Source organism: Scomber japonicus, chromosome 1, assembly GCF_027409825.1.
Source record: "Scomber japonicus isolate fScoJap1 chromosome 1, fScoJap1.pri, whole genome shotgun sequence".
NCBI lineage: Eukaryota > Metazoa > Chordata > Actinopteri > Scombriformes > Scombridae > Scomber > Scomber japonicus.
Window position 1 is genome coordinate 24,116,116 of NC_070578.1, and position 16,880 is coordinate 24,132,995.

The 16,880-nt window shown below is 37.9% G+C and overlaps 1 protein-coding gene across 2 annotated transcripts in view; it reads left to right on the top strand.

The window, feature by feature from the left end:
• The first annotated feature begins 233 nt into the window (after nucleotides 1-233).
• apba2b (amyloid beta (A4) precursor protein-binding, family A, member 2b) overlaps nucleotides 234-16,880 on the top strand; it is a 62,883-nt gene continuing 46,236 nt past the window's right edge. Inside the window, exons 1-3 of one of the 2 annotated variants that reach the window (XM_053324197.1) lie at nucleotides 290-339; nucleotides 420-524; nucleotides 16,058-16,108. The gene's annotated coding sequence lies outside the window, so the exon portion shown is untranslated. Of the gene's footprint in view, nucleotides 340-419; nucleotides 525-16,057; nucleotides 16,109-16,880 lie in introns of both variants that reach the window. The other variant, XM_053324191.1, reaches the window with a different exon arrangement.

Here is a 16,880-nt window from a genome sequence, read left to right on the forward strand (position 1 = left end):
TCCCCTTAAAATTTCAGACCTGTCTGACAATAAAGTTCAATCAATCAATCAATCAATCCACGGTTTGGTCACATTCGTTGAATCATTTGGACATCTGATGCATCGAGCACGCGCTGCTCGGGTGGGGTAGTCAGCTGGATCTCGTGCAGGCGGTGTGTAGACCAGACAACTGCAGTGTGCTGGTCTTATGTCATATACTCGTTCCGGGGCGCCGCTGTCAGGCTCTGTGCTCAGTACGCTTTCTGTCGGTGTGACACACTGAGCGATGCGCGACCAGCCAGCACCATCTCCCATATTTCTCGAAAGGAGGTGAATTGATCCGCACATGACATTCTCCAGGTAAGATATAGTTTTATGAAAATGATTTAATAAGGGCAGCTTATTATAAATAAACATCGATTTGCCCCAGCTCCCTTCAGCGAGGCTATAGTATTCCTCCTCCAAGGCATCCGGAGGAGGAGCGGTGGATGCTGATCAGCTCAGCCTGGGGATTTTTCCTCATCATCAGTAGCAACAATGGGGCGGTAAGCTTCAACCGAAAACGTTTATATCTTTAACAACTCTCGCTTGCAATTGCTGTGGTCTTTATTCCTATTGCAACTCAGACAAGATTGCAGCTGCAAGTCAGCTCACACCTACTGCAACCATACTGGGTGATTCATCTATGCGCAGCCGCCTAAAATTGTCGATAGTAGTTATTTTGCCACAGGCCTTTACAGTTTCACGAGATGAGGAAGGTCGTTAATTTTTTGATGTCCTTAATGGTTCAATTCCTTTCCTGCATCGTTTTATTAAACGGCACCCCAGGCATGTTCAGGAAACCAGAGTTCCTCCTTGTGGAAATGGCTCATTCAAGCCTAGTATCAACTCGTTTTTTTTCAGGATTCATTTACTATTGCATTACTCCTTACATGTCTACCCTTTGAATGACACAAGTTAAAAAAAAAATACTCCTGCAAACATGTCCATCAGAATAGCTTCTGAAAATGCTGTTTTTTCAAGTTGTTTAATTCAGTGGGACTTTAAGAGATGGTGTGGTAGGTGTATTTCTGAGGACAATTTGTGTATCCTTTAGTGCCTGCCGTGCTGTGTACCACTCTGTGCTAAGTCCTGGCCATAGGGGAGGGCAGTTGCTGACGGGCGTTGTGTCTGTGGCTGTTCATTGTTCAGAGGGAGTGGGGGACAGACACACGGGGTCTGTTTTGCATTATATGATGTCCTCATCCAGTCATGCAGAATAGCCATCACCCACTTGTATGATATCCCTGCAGGCTGTCTGGTGTTTAAAGTGCAAGCCCACTTATTTTAGTTTCTCTAACAACAGCAATGTTGTCCTTGGGGTAAATGCCAGTACACAGTGGAATACACAGTATACGAAAAGCTGCATCAAGTTAATAACAGTACTGCAAACCTTACAGCTTTTGCTGTGATATTAAATCTTTATGGCCTCTATTCAATATTTGGCTTTATTTCAAATGATTCAATTTGATGTGTTGCAGTTCCCTCAGGTGTACTGATTTGGTCAATATAACAATTGTAATCCACTAAAATGAATTCAAAAGTAAACATTTAATTAACAGGCTGAAATTTAAGACAGTGTCATCATGGAAATTCTGTCATTAAATGTATGCAGTCACTCAAATCTTAGACTTAATAATTGATCTGCTAATCTGAATGTACAATATGTAGTACTGGTAGTGGGTAGAGAGACATTTAATGCTGTGTGACAACAAAAGGACAGCTGATGAAATAGACATTTCTATAAAACTCTCCTACAAACAACAAGGTTAAGAGCGGACAGTGTAAACATGGTTATGTATAGTAAGGAATGGAGAACAGACAGAGTGAAAGTGAGTGGCTGTGGCGCAGCTGAGGAAGAAAGTGATGACCAGGGCTGTAGAGGATGAGGGCAGATAGAGGAGAGTAATGCAGGACTATTAGAGAAAGTGAGGGGCCCCTGGAGAGCCATGATAGAAACCTATAAGATGCAGCACGTCGACTTGCTGCTATGTTAAAAGTGGAGATGTCAGGTTGTCTTTTTCCGACTTGCTCCCTCTGGGTCATTCTTACGTCTCCTTTCACTTACTACCTTTTCCTTTAGATCTGTCCTAGCTTCCTCTACAATGTCCCATTGTGTATCTCTTTCGCTCCCCTGCTTTGTCTCACTTTTTCCAGAGCCTGTGATAGTTTTCTGTATAGCAGCTGCACTGAAGGACAAACACACTACCTGCAGCCTGCTAGGATCTTATTCATGCTGCAGCCGGAGGATACTAAATTGCACTACAGGGGAGGAGGCAGAGTAGGGCAGCAGCCTCCAGCAGCCCTGCTGCACAAATGAGAAAAGATAATGATAACTATTTAGACATTTGTGATTAAACATTTAGCCTATCCAGACAATTGACCTAAATGCACTTGTTACTAAGGTTGGCTATACAAAAATATTTTTTGTGAGGAATGAATCTGCCCTAGCACCATGAATGGCACCGCCACAGGGAAATGAGTTATCCATTATGTAATTTCATGTGTAATATCTTCTTAAAAGCTTTGCTCTGTAAGCTATGGATTTCACATACCAAATGTTTATGTTCTCTACTCTTATCATATAATTTGTGCGGGAGGAAGTAAAATAACAGACTATTATGCCCTTTGGCAAATATGAAAGGTTCCAAGATAATGAAACTTATGCAAAGGTTGGGTGTTGATGCACCACTTATGAAGACAAAAAAAGGCAAGTGAAACTATGATTTATGATGGGGCATTTGTATCATAAGTGGTGCTGCATTGTTGCTACAGACAATTGTGTTGCTGTTTAAAAAAAAAAGCTTTGTATAAGCAATTACAGTGAGCCATTTTTTTTCCAAGCACAGGATTCAGCTTGTAAAGGATGAACTGTGATCTACACTGTTGCTGTCTGTTAACCAGCAAACATGTAGAGGAATTACAGATGAGTCAGATCTAGGTATAATTTACACATTAGAGCTTATTGTAGGTTAAATTCACTGTGGTTGATTTTATTTGGATATCATATATTCCTGTGTTGCTACATAGTAAACCCATTTCAAAACAGAGGGACTGACTACTAAGATAGCGTGTCCATCTTTGTCCATTTTTAGGAGCTGTATTGGACAGGGACAGTGTAGAGATGAGAGGGAATGAGAGGAGAGAGAGGGATGGGTAGTGACATGACTTGGGATATTGGGGTTCATGGTCAGCAGATTAACCACTAGGCCTCCAGGGTGCTCTTTGATCAGGAAATTGCAAGGACAAAATCCTCCTAAAGCAAACGTTATGTTATGCTGTTCAAATGGTTTTGGACCAGGGTTGCTATTAACAATTATTTTTGATTGCTGATTAAGATGCCAGTGCCAGTTGTTTTCATAAACAATTGAAGACAGAAACATTGTAATAAACATTTCCCAGAGCCCAAGAAAACTTTTTAATTGATTATCAGAATTTTCACCCATTTTTGTTCTGTCCACCATCTAATCAATTAACCGACTCATTTTAGCACTATTTTGGACATTAGAGTTGGTGCAAAGACAATCTACTGCCTACGATGACTTGATGATGATGTCATTGGGTAACACTTGTTTGAGAAATGATTTCCAAATGGTTTTATGTGAATGCAGGGATCATAGCTGTGAATCAGAAAATATCCATGTACTCCAGTGAAATCATCACAGCTGCTGTCATATGACTTGTTTTGTTATTCACTGCCTGTGGAGGATTTGTGTCATTATGACATCATCACTACAGTCTGTCTCTCTGTGGCTTATCTTCACAAACCAATACTGAGCTGTGAAATAATATAGGAAGTGCATATATAAATCACATGAATGAAGTCTAGCTCAGTGGTCATGAGTCTGACTTGCATTTCACCTCTAAATGTACTGACTGAACTCTACTGAACCTTTCTATCCCTGTTGGTTCTGTTTCATAAGGTAATTTGAAATGGCACAGTAACCTAATATATCTACAGAGCATGCACAGTAAAGGCTTTAATCTTCTGGTTTTCAGCTTGCCAGCAGCTGCTTTTCTTTTCACATTTTTTCCTCAGAGTTTATAGACTAATCATAATTCAGTGTTCATCACGGTGGGCAATGGTTTTGTGGATCACATGTGGCCTTGATTAAAACAGTCAGAGCTACAAGGATAACTGACTCACCATCACATATCAGATGAGGATTCTGCTCATAAGAAGCCACCACATTACATATTCAATTTGACATTCATTTACAAAATTGACCTGGGAATTCTGTATTCAACTCTGTATCCAGTAATCATGGCACAGTATATGGATGGCATACTGGATTGATTCATGTTTTTGAAAGCTGAAGTGACCAGAAACATCTGGCATATAATTTCCCATACCATAACCATATGAAATGTCAGTGAGTTGTTACAAAATGAAGCATGGGTATCGTGATGGACTTGGGTCAGCCCTTGTTGTCCAGTTCTTGACATTGTTCAAGTGTCGCACACATTAATGTGACAACCATACAAGTGTTACTCAAGTTGTTTTGACAGCGCTGTCTCATTCAATTTCTGTTTTTCCCTGAAAATATGATATGTGTTTCTGCCTTCGTCATGTAAAAAACAAACAAAAAGAACAACTTATTTGATTTGGAGACAGAGCTATTGCTTATAGGTTTCATTCACTGGAAACTATCAATATGATAATGCATGGTAGGTCTTTGAGAGGACGAGCATTGTTCTTATTTAGGTGTTGACTTTCTGCTCGTGGATATGCAGTATATGAGGTCATTATGGCCCTTTTTACAAACAGGTAAAGAAAAACTGCAGAAATACAGGTAATTGTGAATCAGTCAGGCATGACTGTAAGAATGGGAATTGACAAAATGTTATTGATTATGCTTATCAGCCCGAATCATCAATTTTCTGTGTGAAAAAGTAGGCCTTCACAGGTTTTCAGCATCAACACAACTGTTGCATGCATATGACTAAGGTGTGCATTTTCATTCAGGTCCTCTTAGTCTGCTAAGCCTGCCTGTGTGGCACTAATGTTACTACAAAATAAGATATAAACGGGCAGTAACAGACATGCTGCACGGTTGGGAAGCAGTGGCAGAATCAATTAAAGCAAGGATGAGACCATTTAGAACCAGTTCTCAACTGGAACCAGTTCTCCATTCCCATCCCTAAGGGGGCTCTTGTTTTATTGCGCCTGACAGTTGTTAGTCAGTCTCTGAGCTGATGTTTAGCTGTTTTTTCCCCCGCGGGTAAAGGACCTTGAGAGGTCTGTAATGGGTTCAGTCAGTGTATAGATTGCGTGCAAAGACACTTTTAACATAGTTTCTATTCAGAGACAATGAAAATAGGAAACAAAATTACCTATGTGCCAGTGTTAAACTTTGACTACAACTAAACCTTGGCTATAACTTTATTGGTACGATATTCCCCCCTCTTTGTTAATAACAGCTCTTTGTCCTGCTCCTCTGGATGTACTGTAAAACCCATTATGGTTTGAGAGGTCTATCTACACAATGCATCAAACACTTGCAAGTCTTGACATTCTTCAACATGTCAGTGACCCGCACCTTCAGGTAATCATTATCAAAGCAGTGGCTAGTTGAGGCATGGAGAGGTCTGTGAGAGATGTCGCAGGCTGACATCTTCTTGTTGCCAGCAGCAGTGTTGTTTACACTTTACTGAGGGTTCAAAATGTCATTGTGCTGAGGCCAGTGTGAAAGCCAAGGCCAAATTGACTCTAATCCAAGATCCTCAAAACACAAAGGTAGTGTACTCTTTTGACTGACAAACCTGATGTTATTTTCCACTGCTGCTTTAAATGTGTATTCGCTTCAACACATGTAGTCACGCCAGCAAAACTCCACAGGTCTCTATAGTTTCTTCTTATTTTTGACTGCTGCTGGTAAAGGAAGGAGGAGAAAAAATCTCAAACCTTGTCTTCTCAGACATCTTTTGTTGCACAGCTGGTTGCCCAGTGAGTGAAGATGCATACCATCTCTCTTTGAATTCAGACCATAACCTTTGATCAGCCAGGTCTTTTTAATATTATCCGATATAAATGTAAAATGATAAATAAAAAGATAAAAGATACCTGCTCTAATATTAGTAAGATGCAAGCACATATTTGCAAACTGGATGTAGTAATGTATCAAACATGAATAAACAAAAACGAGTCATTCCCAACTCTTTTTGTCAGTGGTTTTGAGTGTAGAGTTGGGTTTTGACATGGAAGTTTGATGTTTGAGAAGATTAGTTTGTAGTTATGCATTTGGGTTTAGAGTTCTGAGAAATGGAACATAATCTCAAAAAATCTTAGCAGTTATGTAAAACTGTATATCTTAATTTAAAGTATTTATCTGATGGCCTCATAACAGAGAAATCTTAGTCAGACCTCTAAAAAAGCTCTTTGCTTCAGACTAATTACACATTTGATGATTATATGTTCGTTTTCTTAATGGAACAATAAACATTTGTGACACTTTAAAACAATAAAATGCATGTATTTCTTGGCATAAATCTCATGCTGAAGCATGCAGAGCCATGTCCATCTGAGGACCAGAGAAACATCTTAAACATAGATAGATTAACAGATTAATGTAGTACACTATATTGCTTTCCATCTGAGACCACTATCTGGTATTTCTCTTTGTTATGTGACAATGAGGTATGGTACTTCATGGCGTTACATGAAGAGCCCCTTCCTTTTTTCTCTATCCTTAATGAATAATAAGTGTTTGAATTATATCTTTCAAACTACAGATCATTTTTTCCAAGTGTGTAGGTGTCCCCCGGAATCAATGATGTGATACATACACATCATTTCACCTCTCTTTATGGCATTAGCATGTAAATGAGTCCAAATCAGTTTCACACTCTGTGACTAAATCAGGTCACATTGGGAGGAAAGCAAAATGGCTAAGAAAGAAAGAGCGAAAGGAACCGTTCTCCCACAGTGCTTGGTGAAAGAGAATCCCTTTCATAGCTGCATTACTCATGGGTGGCACTAAAGAATCGCTTTGAGGCAACACCCAGAGAGAGGGAGAGAGAGAAGCATTGAAACAGCCGTTTCGTTAACTGGATCTGTGTGAATGACATCAGCCTGTTGTCCTCTTGCAGTTGTGTCCTGTGTGATTTGGCTCAGTATAATATGACCATCTGATTAATTTAGCTATCATGTCAATTCCATCTCTCTTTATTATCTCTGCATAGTGTATCAGTAGCACCATTTAAATTGACAAAAATCTTCATTAAAATAGCATTTCATCAAATCAGAATCCAGTATCAAATTTGCATATTTAATCCGAATCCTTATTTCATTTATTCAGGTTCAGTGTTCAACATTTGTAACTAAATGTATATACTTACATACATTGTATAACTAAAGCTTAAAGATTTTATTAAGACAGGAACCACATTATGTTGGATAGCAGAACAAATATAGTTTTGAATTTTGTTTTGGATACTCAACGTAATGTTCACACCCTGAAGAGAATCAGACATGAAATGTTGATAAAATATGCGTCTAATGCTTCGGAATAACAGGTGTAGCCTATTTCCTTTTTTTAAGGATCTACTTGCTTCAATGCATTGAAAAATTAATAAGTGGGTATATGTGCTGAAAAGATTTGTGCCTATATGAACTACCTGTTAGATGCTTGTTTATTTGTGCTTTAGATCTGCCGTGCTTTAGATCTGCCGTGAACAGGCTTTTTCTCCCCCAGAGAAAGCTTTTCACTACTTTCTCTTTTCCCCAGTGCTGTATCTATCTCTTGTTCACACTGTCACCTCTGACCTCCCCATTAATACAGCTGCCAGGTATGAATTAAATCGGATAAATGGTTCTCGATATATGTGAAGGAAAAACATACATACATACATACAGACAGACCAAGATTTCTTCCTTTATATTTACACACTCAATTTATACACTCAGATTTAATGGCATAGGTTAAATGTAGTGCGATACATTGTAAATTTGAGTTTGGACACAGCTCATGACGTTTGTTGTAGCGTAAAACAAGGTAACAGGACATGGAAAATGAACCCATATCAGCCCTCCAGTGAAGTAGAATTTATTAAGTGTAATAAAAGGTGAATAGATAATAATAATAATAATAATAATAATAATAATAATAATAATGATGTCTTTATTTATATAGCACTTTTCAAATAGAAAAGCCTGTAAGTGCAAAATGAAATTTAAACCCATGGAGTTAGAGGTTCTAGTGGAAGAAGTTTCCTTTTTATGTTTTAAGATTGTATGTGTCATAATACATATATTATCACTATTTGTTGTGATAGATCTTTTTATCAACTTCAGTTCTTGTGAACATTACAAGTTTTGAACTTGTACATGCTTCACTGATCTGAGCGTATACATCTTGAATTTGAGTTCTAAAAAGCATCATTTCTGGATTATTTTGACTATAAGAAATAATCAGACGAAACATAGTACACTGTTTATCACATACTACTTTGGGACAAAGTTACCAAGGACATTTGTTTTGAAATAATTAAAAGTAACACCTGTTGTGTCACTTTTGACCGGGAACATTTTATTGTGTACAAAGGAAATTATCCTAAAACTACACTTGACAATTTCACAATAGTCCAAGGTCAATGTCTTAACATGGGCATAATTCTTTTTTAGGTGTTTAGTGTGTATGCATAACCTTAATGTATTTTCTACCAACCCTCCTGCTGTGTTCTAAGGTGACTCCTCTACTGAGGTATGCTGTCATTTATGTCATTACTTAAGCTTAAGATGCATTCACCAAGCCAGCTCATTACCAAGCACATTTGTTTGAGGAGCAGCATGACATTAGCATTTAGATGTGCAGAGTCTCATCTGCTGCTGTCATTGTTGGAGCAGCACAGACAAATTCACATCTGGTAAATTTCCTTATCTACAGCAAGAGATGTCAAAATGTTGTCAATAGATGCAGCAGTAAATCTAGTTCCATAGAAAATGGTGCATGCTGTTATTGTTCAGGCATGATGAATATGAACAGGGCTGCATCTTAAACTGCTTTTGAGTGGCAGCCTCTAAGCTATTATTTCAATCACCAGACGTGTGTTGATGGACAGCAGAGATGATTGTTCATCAGTTGTGTGATAAAACTGATGTAGAGCAAGCAGATGGTTATTTCATTTATAGAGTTGGACTTGTGCAGAAGGAAAGAAGGGACCACACAGATAAATACATGTAACCAACATGAGGGAAGGGAAGAGATGCGAGAGAAAGAGCAGCAAAGATAAAACAAAAAATTCCAGAACTTTGTGTTAAACAAGTATTGAAAATGATATCCACCATAAACGTAAAGGATGTTAGCTAATAAATAACAACCCTTTCACTTTTGAAGGCTTTATTCAATGTTTACATAGAACGTATGTGTTAATGCTTTAGGTACCTTAAACCTTAAAGTAAAGTGTAAAGTAAGAGTAAATATGTGTTCTGAGTTTGACATACCTGCTATCTCAGCTGCTAGCCCGGCAGCTAACTCGGCGGCTAACTCAGCTAACTGGCTACTGACTGTAGACTGTAGTAGTGTGTGCTGAATGTATTTATACCTCTATAGCAGCAGGGGCGGGTTTATGCCAATCACTGCTGTGTTACGTAACGCGGCGGTGATTTTCACACCCGCCCACCAAATCCTGAACACAGAAATCTTGAAACACAGTTTTTGAAGTCTAGCTCCACAATTCAAATTTAAATGTGTTTAGAAGAAAATGTCTGAATTCACTTTACACGGTCGGTCTTTAATCTCACATTAGACATATTGATCTGTTTCTGTCAAGGATCATTGTGTTTTATATGGCATCTAGCTACAGAAAATGTGCTGTAACTAAAAATGCTTGAGACTTGTTGAACCTAGTTGTTTCAGTTTGTTTTACATGTGTATTTTATCACTCCTCATACAATGTTGTTTTTTAGGTTAGCTGTTGTTTTATTAGTAAAGATTTTGCTTTTAAATAAGCTCTAGCCAAGATTGTAAGAAAGAACATTGGATGACTCCATGTTAACTTGACAGAGAGTTGTTGCAAGTTGCATCTGTTTGGATATGCTATGCTTAAAGTTGTCATCGAGCAATAACCTTCAATTTTCATGCAATATAATCTCAGACAACTGGTAGCATTGACCTACTGACTGGAGCAAGGGTGGTAAGGTTGTCTGAGGAGATGGGTAGTCAAGCAGATGAACTGATGTGCCAATTATTGTATGTTCTGGTGAACCTCAGTAACACATCAGGCTCAGCAGGTGCCTTCGCTGGCCCAAACCTTCCTCTTTGTTCTGGGTGTTGTTATGTAGGCCATCTTTCTGTTGCTATTACTCATTCACTTCTTTGGTTACAGTATTGTAATAGGAAAGATCCTATAACATAAATAGCCCCATATCACACAAGACATTATTACATCATGCATCATTTCAAGGGCAGCTTTAGCAGATGTATACTTTAAGGAATTGTCAACAATATATATAACAGCATTAAAGTATGAGGGTGAAAGTAGTAGTGTTTAGTAGATACACTAAAGCAGGGCTCAGACTACTCAAGTTTTAAGAACCTGACCGATTTTGAAAATGGGTTTTATCCCGCACACAAGGAGAAACTTCACAGATGTTGTCCATACTGGTACAACAGCTTGTTGTTTCTTTGCGGTTGCCTTTTCAAGTCCACTCATTTAACTTCTGTCTCCTTGTAGTCTTGTCTCTCTCATTATTAATTGTGGTCCTGATCAGAAAGTAGGGATGTAATTATCAGATTTAAAATTCTAAAGGTGCTCTGTAAGAAAGGTCTTTCTGGAGAGTGCACACACACACAGGGTCAAACTATGCTGAACTATGCGTTCAATAGTAAGGTTTAAAAGAAAGTTGAGATGTCAAAATGTTGGTCTCTGTATTATAATAATTTTTCAATTTTAGAGTCGGATCTTTTGTTTTAGTTGTTGGGGTAAACATACTACTGAATTGACCATTTATATTGATCAGGGATTGTACCTACAGCCTGTTTTGTTGTCTTTTACAACACAAACACACCTATCATGTACATTTGAGGGTTAGGGTTAGCTAAGGTTAGTTTGCTTAAAAGAGCGATAAAGACTATTTTTCAAATTTAGGAAGCTTTCTGATTACGTTATTTAAGAACTTCAAATATATTTTTATCACAGTTAACTTTAACCACCCAAAATAAAAAGTGTAAGGTATAGGTTTTTCCATGTATTCATACAACTTGACATGTCAGCACTGAACATGTTGTATTGTGTATTAAACTAATTGCCAAAGCACTGCATCAAAAGGTTTCCCATACCTACATTACTGAGTTTGGTTTGGGAGGCATTTCAATGGTCAGAAGAGTGGTTCCACAGCTCAGCAATAATCTCAAAAACAGTCCTCTGGTTTGGTGCTGCATGCTGAAATTGGAGCTGTCTTTGCTGACCTCTCAGCCGCGGGTGAGTTGCGGCTAGCTGAGGAATACTAATGAGAGAATTAATAGTGGTGGGTTTGAACTGAAACGAATTTGAAAATAACAACATGCTTGTGTCAGTGATCACAGCACTTCATTATTTTTACCCTGTCATGTTGAACAATATTCATCATGATAAACCATATTGAAAGGTTAGTGGAATAACAGGTTTGTTGTACTAAATGATAACTGCTTGTAACTTTAGAGAGTAAAAATAGAAGTCAGGACATCCGAACTGGACTGTAAGTAGCCAGTGGCTTATTTATCTCTGTTCTGACTTACAGCTCTCTCATTTCGTCCTCTGTTCCATCTGTAATTCAAAAGAGAGAGCTTAGTTATTGCTCCCGGACACAAGGTCAGAACAGCATAGTGGTGGGCAACCTTGTAAAATGTTGATGGGGTGTAAAGGCCGTGGAACAGTTTATGCAAGGTTTTAGAGTGAGCAGTGTGCTGTAAGACTTTGCCCGTCATGAGAGAAGATGGGAGGGGGGATCGAGATCAATGTGATTCGATTTTCTACTAGAGATGGGCCCTGATGAGCTGAGCTGCAGGTGTGCACATATGTGTGTGTATAGCCGTTGACTGATGATGTGACAGCATTGATGTCTGTAGACAGCATTTACATACGCTTTCTGTATCAGGTGCTTATCATAACAAATACAACACTCTTAAGAAGTATGCCATCTTTATTTGATATAAGAAAAGAAAATGTATTTATCTTATTTATTTTATTTATTTATTATTATTTGCATATTGTTGCCATATTATAGAATTCTACTGTATTTATTTGACAGTTTACAGTCTTCCCACTAGTCACAGATGCTGATCAATGTTACTTCAAGGCACTGAAAAATAACACAGACATTATGATGTTTTGGACCTTCACAGGAAATTGGACCATAGTGAATTTTAATTGAATATGCCTGGTGTACAGTATGCACCACATAATTACTCGGATTTGAGCCTTTGCATGAAGAAATGGATACCATTTTAATTGCATGTGATACTGTCACCAAGCCTATTATTATCATATTTTAATAATGCTCGTGACTATGGACCTGTGAATTTGTCATTTGTATGTTTGCAATTTTCAATAACATGCCCATGTGCACTTTGGTTTGGTTGTCTAATCTCTGTATTAAATGGAAAGAGGATACAAAGACAGCAACACCAACAGATATTAATGAAAACTGACATTTATCTGTATTAAGGCCAACTATAAAACAAATGTGGTTTTGACATATTTGCTTGACAGTTTTTAAGATAATGTAGTATGCGACTACACAATACTGAAAGATTCCTAGATTACAGCTGACTTAAGTATCTTCTCTTCCTACATGTTTTTTTTCCCTTCCTGTGGGTTGGTCGTGAGTATGATCTGCTGACTGTTTTGTCTCTAACACTGTATAGCTGCAGTGTGCTGCAGTGTGAGTTGGACCTGGGGGACCAATACAAGCCTCAGGGCTGTATGCAAGTAGGAGGAGGGGAACTGTGGTACAGCAGTGGTTAGATGGGACAGACATTATCATTGTAACAATTTCTAATATCATCTGTGTGCTTGTCTTTCTCATGTTTTGGGGGTTGAAAAATCTGTCCTCATTATAACAACTAGTATAACCACAAGTAAACCATTTGTTTTAGGATTAATAACCAGTTTTCAGGTTGAGGTCATGTAAGGTAAATGGGGTCAGGTATGTACTGTAGATATTTATGTTGGTTTACTCTGCCAGAGATATATTGAAAGTCAAAGCAATGTCCTCACAAGGACATTGTGTAAAAAAATGAAAATGAGAAAAAAAAACTGTATTGAATAATGTTTTTTTAATTATGTTTGAGGACAAATTGAAGCAGACATTAGCTTCTGAGCTGTTGTTCTCCTTCTTGACAGGTTATCGTATAACTGCTTTGTCTGGCATTGCTAATCTCTTATTCTGCTATAGCAGAATGAGTCAGCGATCAATTGTACTTCAAAAGAACATTTTGCACATCTCTATTTCATGTGGTCAGAAAGACAGGTAAATCTTTTCTGAGGACCCAACAGCATATCAGTTGTTTTGAGCTGATAGATATAACACACAAACTACATAAATTCATAGCCAGTGTAATGTTTTCACTAGACTTAAGTGATCATTGTCCAATTTTCTGCATTAGAGATTCCAAACAAAAAACAAGATTCGATCACATATTATCATAAAGAGAGACTTTTCAAAAGATTTTCTGAGCAGGCTTTTGTTTGTGATTTATTTCTCAGTGATATTACAAGGTTGTGTGTTATTCCTGAAACTGAATTAGCCCTAAGCCATTTCACAGTTTTCAACTCCTCAACAAATAAACTCTCGAAGAAATGTGGAATCAAATCTAAATTGATCCATGTTTCACACCTGAAATTTATGAGATGGACGTAGCATTGGATTGATGGATCATCGATAGTTGAGAATGTGTCAGGGCAATTAGAAATGCTTAATGTTATTTTGTTGGTACCCTGTCCAATTGTAGTGGAAATCCAGCAAAATTTGGATTAAACCTCTATAAATCTGGTTTCAGAACTGGACATAGCACATTGGCAGCAGCATGCAAGTTGGTATGATATAATTCTTTCTCTGGATAAGAAGGAGTGTTGTATCGCCCTGTTTATTGATTTGTCCAAAGCATTTAATACAGTGGATCATAATCTTCTTTTGGATAGACCTATATCAATTGGTTTTGGTACAAATACATGTAAGTGCTTTCACAGTTATCTTACTGGCAGAACTCAGGCAATAGTAGTCATCAATCTGGTTTCCTCGAAATTACACAAGGGGTGCCAGGTCCTATTCTGTTTACACTATACATAAATTACCTTGGCTCATTGGTTAGTTATAGCTCAGTTCATTATTATGCTGATGACACAGTCATTTACTCATGTCTATTGACAAAGCTTTGTCCAATTTAAAGGCAGATTTTTTGCCAAATCAGACTGATGGCATGCTTTTCACCAGATCCCAAATGCAAATTTTACTAGTAGATATACAATATTCAGGGCTCAAATTTAAAAAGTCCCATGTTATAAGTGTCAGGCTATCTGGTTAGATGACAAATTATCTTTTAAAACTCATGTTGAGGAACTCAATAAAAAGCTTAAATCTAAAATGGGTTTCTATTTTTAGAAATAAGCAGAGACTCAGTAGATTGCAGATTATACAGGCAACATTTTTTATCAGTGCTTGACTATGCAGATGTAATTTATATGCATGCCGCTGCCCATATCCTCAAACCCCTTGATGCTGTTGATCACAGTTCTCTTAGATTTATTACAGTTGACAGTTTTAGACCCCATCATTGTATCGTTTATGAGAAAGTAGGGTGGACATCACTAACCAATCGAAGGGAACAATACTGTCTTGTTTTTATCTATAAAGCTATCCTAAAAATCTACTGGTTTATTTATCATCACTTTTTAGACTTAGAAATATCTATCTATCTATCTATCTATCTATCTATCTATCTATCTATCTATCTAACTATCTAACTATCTAACTAACTAACTAACTAACTAACTAACTAACTGTCTGTCTGTCTGTCTGTCTGTCTGTCTGTCTGTCTAGGTTTTTTTGAAGTAGGTTTTAGATAATCCTATACTTTGATCAGTAGTCATTTGAGAGTCATAGTAGATTCAGTTAGTTGGCACATAACTGCCGCTGCTAATTAAATGCTACTAACTGCCACAGCATATTACACCTGTCCAGTTTTTCACCCCCTCTGAGTGTATCACTTCACTCAACACACCCACCCACTGACTGTTGTAAAATAGCTATCATACTGACACCAACAGTGTGTGTGCTGCTAGTATGTTTTCTGGTTGATCTAATCCAACTGCCAAGTCGGGACAGCAACCTTGAGGCTGTCACCAGGGTACCCAGGCCACGAGGATGAGATGTGACATGTGGCCTTGGCTTTGCGCCAGTCCTTCTGTCAGATATTGGGAGAATACAGCTGAGCTAATGCTACTTCTTCACTGGGTTTGCAATTCTGTCTCAAACAATGAAGGGTTGGAAAGAGTCATGTCATTAAAAAGTCCTGTCATAAAGCTAAAGCTGAGTTTGGTTTGAGGTGGCATCTGACAACAAGTCCTGAATAATGTTTCACTCATTTTCTCACTCAGTTTCTCACTACAGCATATTAAATGTCAAATGTTGTTAATTTATTTCCTTTTTTTAAAAAGTAACCCTTGTTTTTGTTTGATTGTTTTTTACTGATCTGATATTTATATTTTTCCTAAGTGATATGGCAGTGCTCAGACTGAAACCAGCACTCTGTTAAAACAGTGAAATACAATCCAGGAAGTCAAGTTGGAGTTACAGAGTAATGCATATAAAAGGCTTATCAGATGCCAAAACATCACAGCACCATGACCTTTCAGCAAAATTATTAGCCTGTTCAACTTTTTTTGCCAGATGAGTGCTGCAGTGATTTGCCGAGCCCTCTCATTTACTGTACTGCTGCCATAAATACTCACCAACATATCAAATGTGATCTGCATGCGATCAAAGTTCAGTCTTTGTACTGAACTATGTGTCTTTCATCTGCTTCTCCAGTTTGATGCTCTCTCTCCTTCTGTGTTTTAGGTCATCGCCTGGAGCAAACAGTAGAGCTGCTGTGCCTACCTACAGATATCAGTAAGTTTCTGATTTACTGAGCCACGCCACATTACTAAAGTACTATTCTGAAGAATGTGGGGAAAGTCTTATTATTATTATTATTATCATTATTATTACACACATGAATAATATGTACAACAATTGGATGATATGATTACTTTATGACTACTGTCCTCTGTGCTGTGGTACACTCAGACCTGTTGCTTGGCACTAAACAGGCAGACATAGCAACTCTTAGCCCTGGGGAGCTCCTTAACCTGCCTGGATGTCCACTGAGCCTTACCAGTCTGGCAACAGTGAAGACAGGAAATGAGGAGAGGAAATAATGACTAAAACGATGGGGAAAAAATAATGAAGGGAAGGGTGGAGAAGATTTGTTCTATGGAGAACAAAGAGGAGGTTTATTAAGAAAGCTGACATGGTGACGCTGCATGGTCTTCAAAGCTGAATTAAAAGTGAGATCTGTATGTTTTTTTTTGTTTTGTGTTTACAAAATGTATCCATCTGTATGGTGGAATATTGCAAAGACAGAAAGACTTCTCTATAGTTCAAGGATAGTCTTTGATTTTCTACTATTAAATAATGCTGATGGGCTTGTGGTGTTACACCGCTGTCCTTTTTGACAAAGCCCAGTAACACTTTTCCAGTCAGTCACTACAATATGTTAGTATTTTTGTGCATCACAGACAAACTTCATTAATTGATATCACACTTCCCTAGCTGGCACATCTTTAATGTTTTTCCCAATGGCTGATTCAAAAACAAACAGCAGACTACCACAAAAACCTTC